We start from the raw sequence: 6,000 nt of genomic DNA on the forward strand, positions 1-6,000 counted from the left end.
TCCGGCTCCGGCTCCCGCTCCCGCTCTGCTCGGCCCCGCCGCGAGTCCCTCCGTGCGCTCCCCCAGCGCGGAACCTGCGGGCGCACAGGGCTCCTCCGGTCGCTCAGCACCCGGCGGCGCTCGCAGCCTGGGCGGGATGGCGAGTGCGGGTGACCTCCGCCCCCCCCTTCCTCTCCTGTCTCCTCTCCGCCCCCTTTGCCAGGAGCCCGGAGCCCGACCGGGAGAGACCAGGGCTCCGCGCTCGGATGCTACGGCATCTGCACCAGCATCAGAGGAGCAGCCCCACCACTTAGGGAAAAGTTTTGTTTCAAACTCATGTTCAAGCTAAAGGCGCCATCTCTAAAGCTGCAAAATAGGAATCAGGAGAGTCAGGAAAGCCTACCGACAGCTGTCGTGGCAGCGTGTTGGACTGTCACATTGTAGTTTGCTGACTGAATCCGTCCCAAATCCAGCTCGAAAAAGATCAAGAAATCAGGCAGAAAGAAAGAGACGGTGTATTTGAGGAAAGGGCTTAGTGGCCGATATCCCCAGGGAGTTAAAAACAAGTATTTAAGCCACGTGGTTGTGAAGGAAAACAGTCACTGCCTTGGGGTTCACTATCAGAGGACTGGATTATGTTTCTAACTTTCTAAGGAATGTAAGAAGGGAAAGGGATGAGAAGTATTCTTGAAGGACACCTGCAGATAAGGTATTAGTAACATTTTAATGATTTTTTTTAAAAGCCCAATAGTGACAGTATTTCTAATGATATGTTTACCCAGAGAGTTCTGAATCTAAATTTTGTGGAGATCATTTTATTATCAAGTGAAGAAATACCCACTACTTCACTAGGAATTATGATTTGGGTCATTTTAATACTGGAACTGCTTTTTGCCGATATTGTTCTGATCCATACCTACTGTGTCTCATTTTTCCAGCTAAACACTTATAGGAATCTATTAGTGACCTCTGTTCTTTTTATTTTAGTAAAGTGTTCCACCACCTATGTGAAAAATTAGTGCCACATGGAAATAAACCCTCTTTACTCTGTTCTAAAGTCAGAAGGGGCCTCTAAATTCCTGGAAATTGAAAAGGATCGTAAAATGCTAAAGTGAGATAAAATAAATTAGCCATTAACTATAGAAAAGAACGATTGCACAGTTTTCCCCTGTGGTAGATATTGAGGGTTTTGTTAATGATATGATCATAACTTGTAAAATTGTTACTCAAGTATGGTGAGGGAATTGAACAATTTGACTAATCAAAGGTTAGTAAAGGAATATTATATCTAGATGGCCAGTAAACAAAGAACAACTCTGTAATAAACTACACAGAAAACGTGAATGCCATAAAGCACCAGTCTTTTCCTCAATGATTAAGAACACTTAATCACATTACATTGCAATTATGTGTTTATTTCTGTCTCTCCCACTGAAATGAATTCCTGCAGAGGTCTTATTCATCTCCACCCTCACCTAGGACTGTGCCTGTACACTTACCAAATGCTGTTTGAATTCATCGATGGTACAATCAGCCTTTTCAGTATTATAGTTTGAGATCTTGAAAATTCTCCATCTCTCACTGGAGCACCTCACTAACATCAGCTGCTCTGTCTACTGGGGGGAAACAAGTAAAGAAAGAAATCTCAATATAATGTCAAATCATAACATGCATTATGTAATATATTTAAAACAATAGAAATTTGTTTTTCAAAATACTACATAAATCCTTTCTTTTTTCTTTTTTTTAAGAGAGAGAGTGAGAGCACAGCAGGGGAGGGGGCAGAGGGAGAGGAACAAGCAGAATCCCTGCTGAGCAGGGATCCCAATGCAGGGCTCTATCCCAGAACCCCGAGATCATTACCTGAACTGAAGGCAGAGGCTTAACCAACTGAGCCACCCAGGTTCCCCATAAATTCCATTTCTTTTTAAATTATCTACTTTGCATGTATTCTTGGAGTTTCTTTTTTAGAATCCACTCCTTAATCCAGACGCATTCCACTTGAAGATCAATAAAAGATTCTAAAGCAGTGACATCTCTTCTCCTCAAGATAGAAAGAATATGTTACTAGTAGCAGAGCAAGCACTAATTGGTATGGAAGATTAGACACCTATTGGTAAAAGAAAAAATATACACACATGGGGGGCGGGTTCTGGCCTTATGGGATCCAAATCTGATCCTCTATTCAAAGTTCCCAAAGGCAGCCTTTGGCTGCTTATATAAGGAAGAAGAGCTGGTGATTCTACAGATAAGAGAAATAAACAGATTTTAAAAAAAATTAGTGGGGTCTGGGGCATGGCTCATAAACTCTCCTGAAATGTGGTAGTTGCTATTGGAACTTCTCCTGAGAAGTGGACACTTTCACAAAACTATTCATTGATATAGTCATTCAAGAAATTTTTGGAGAACCTACTTCATGTCAGGCACTGTTTCTCGGTGGCAGCGATACAGCTGTGTGAACAAAGCTTACAAAGCCCCTCCTCTGGTGTGACTTCTATGTTAAGGGAAGGCACTTACTTTGGGGGCACGTGTCCTGGAGACCTTGCAGTGATTTTAGATGTTCAGGATTCCCTTTGTGTTCAATGGAGGCAAAGCTGACCTCAACCAGTCTGCACGGAGCTAACATACCATGACAGGTGTGTGCTTGGCAATCACCTTCACTCAGAATTAGATGCAGGACACTTTGCTCGGAAGATGTGCACATTGTAATTAAAGTCAGAGAAACGGGGACTCAGTGACACTGAGGTTGCAATAAAAATTCCATAAAAGTTAAAGGGAGTGTTGGAAGTTGAATTTTATGGTTTTAATAAAACTGTCTAGAAAAGCTTTTCTGGAATTTGCCATTGAGATTAATAGTAGAAACATGCCCTGATTTGGTAGTGATGAAAATAATAACATCTTTTGTCTTTTTATTTTTATTATATAACTATTTGATACATGAAAAGTAGCATATGTCACACATTTGAAAATTGTGAATTATAAAAAATAAAACACCCAGGCACCTACTACCTAATATAAGGACTGCATTCGTTTCCTAGGGCTGCTGTAACACAGTACCACAAAGTGGGTAGCTTATACAACCGAAATGTAGTGTCTTACAGTCTGGAGGCTGGAAGTCCAAACTCAAGGTGTTAGCAGTTTTGTTCCTTCTGAGGGCTGTAAGGGAGAATCTACTCCATGTCCCATGCCTTCCTTCTGGGGATTTGCTGGTATTCTTTAGTGCTTCTTGGCTTGTGGATGCATCACTCCAATTTCTGCCTTCATCATCGTATTCCATCGTCCCTGTGTCTCTGATCTCACAGGAGGTCTTTTAAGGACCCCAGTCATATTGCGTTAGAGGTCCACCCCACTCCAGTATGACATGGTCTTAATTAATTACATCTGCAACAACCCTATTTCCAAATAAAATCACATTCTCAGATACTGGGGGTTAGGACATCAATATATCTTTTTGGGGGGGAGCAATTCAATCCATAACAAGAACTATATTAGAACATGAATAATATTGCTACATCTATATGTATATTTCTGCCTCCATTCCAATCCTCTGTACCCCTCCATCAGAAATAACAGAGATAACCACTATCCTGAATTGTGTGTTTGTCATCATTCTCTTGAATTTCATTGTTTTATCACACAAATATGCAGATGAACCAATATATTATTTAATTTTCCTTATCTTATGATTTACCAGTCCATAACTTTTTCATACAAGACTTGTAAGATTTGTGCATATCATTGTATGCAATAGTCGTTCATTCTTTAACAAACTTCTGTAATACCTCAATGTTTGGCTATCCAAAGTTTTGAATTATTCTGTCAATAACCCTCAGGGTTATTTCCAATTTTTTTTTCTCAGGAAATATTCTGCTATGAGTATGGTCTCATGCCCTTCACCTTATATGGGAGTTTCTCTAGAATACGTACCTTGAATAAAATTACTGGGTCATAGGGTGTGAGAATGTTCAACTCAACTTTACAAGATAATGCTGAAATCTTGTATCAATTCACACTCCTTAAATGGTGCATAAGAATTCCTCATCGGCCACATTCATGATAATGGCTTGGAATTGTCTAGCTTTTTAATTATTACCAGCCAGATGATAGTAAAATGATATTACACTGTGGACCTAAATGACATTTCCCTTTTCACTTATATTTATTCTTCTGTGAAATACCTATTTGTCTCTTTTGTCCAAATTTTTATTGGGTTGTTTGTCTTCTTCTCATTAATACTTTTGTGTTCTAGTTACTAACCTCTATCAGTTAATGTTTTGAAAATATCTTTTTTTTCTCCAAATCACATCTTGTCTTTTCTTCTTATTTTTTTTTTAAGATTTATTTATTTATTTGACAGACAGAGACACAGCGAGAGAGGGAACAGAAGCAGGGGGAGTGGGAGAGGGAGAAGCAGGCCCCCTGCAGAGCAGGGAGCCCGATGCAGGGCTCGATCTCAGGACCCTGGGACCATGACCCGAGCCGAAGGCAGATGCTTAACGACTGAGCCACCCAGGCGCCCACATCTTGCCTTTTCATTTTCTTTATGCTATCATTTTTTATGAGCAGTTCAGTTTTTGCATATTTTTTTATTTTCTATGTTGCACTTTTAATTGAAATATAGGTGACATATACTATTACATTAGTTTCAGGCATACAATATAGAATTACCATACAATTCAGGAATTTCACCTCTGTGTATTCACCTAAAGAAAATAAAAAGACTAATTCAAAGATATATGCACTCCTACATTTATTGCAGCATTATTTACAATAGCTAAGATATGGAAGCAACCTAAATGTCCATCACTAGATGAATGGATAAAAAAGATGTGGTATATACACACAATGGAATATTTCTCCACCATAAATAAAGAATAAAATCTGCCATTCACGACAACATGGTTGGACCTAGAGGGTATTATGCTAAGTGAAATAAGTCAGACAAAGAAAGATAAAAACATGATTTTATTTGTACATGGACTCTAAGAAATAAAACAAAAAACAGCAGCAACAAAATAGAGAAACAGACTGAAATACAGATTAACAATCAAGTGGTTGCCAGAGGGGAGGGGCAAAATAGGTGAAGGGGATTAGGAGCTACAAACTTCCAGTTATAAAATAAATAAGTCATGGGAATGAAAAGTACAGCATAGGGAATATTATCAATAATACTGTAATAATGTTATATAATGACAGATGGTAACATACTTCCTGGTGAGCATTTTGTAAACTATGTAATTGTCAAATCTGTTTTTAATTTTAATGTTATCAAATTTAAATATTTTAAGTGTTATCTCTTGTGTTGTATTTTAGCATTGTTGTGTTACTTTTTTAAAAATTTTAATCCCAGTATAGTTAACATACAGTGTTATATTATTGTCAGGTGTACAATATAGTGATTCAACAATTCTATACATGATTCAGTGCTCAAGATGAGTTTACTCTCAATCCTCATCACCTCTTTCATCCATTCCCCCACTCACCTCCCCATTGATAACCTTCTGTTTGTTTATAGTTAAGAATCTGATTTTTGGTTTGTCTCTTTCTTTGCCTTTGTTTTTTTAAATTCCACATATGAGTGCAATCATATAGTATTTTTCTTTCTCCTACTGATTTCTCTTAGCATTATGCTCTCTAGCTCCATCTATGTTGTTACAAATAGCAAGATTTCATTCTTTTTTATGGCTGAATAATATACCACCTCTTCTTATCCATTCATCTATTGATGGACACTTGAGCTGCTTCCATTGTAAACAATGCTGCAGCAAACATAGGGGTACATATGTCCTTTCAAATTAGTGTTTTTGTATTCTTTGGGAAAATAACCAGTACCATGATTACTGGATCACAGAGTATTTCTTTTTTTTTTTTAATTTTTTGAGAAATCTCCATCCTGTTTCCACAGGCTGCACCAATTTGCATTCTGACCAAAAGCACAAGAGAGTTCCTTTTTCTCCATGTCCTCACCAACACTAATTCCTTTGTTAGTTCTAGTAGTTTTTTGGTGGAGTCTTTAGGGTT

The sequence above is a fragment of the Eumetopias jubatus genome, unplaced genomic scaffold, assembly GCF_037043125.1.
Source record: "Eumetopias jubatus isolate StellerSeaLion01/CBP00866 unplaced genomic scaffold, mEumJub1_p1.0 scaffold_4, whole genome shotgun sequence".
NCBI classification, from domain to species: domain Eukaryota; kingdom Metazoa; phylum Chordata; class Mammalia; order Carnivora; family Otariidae; genus Eumetopias; species Eumetopias jubatus.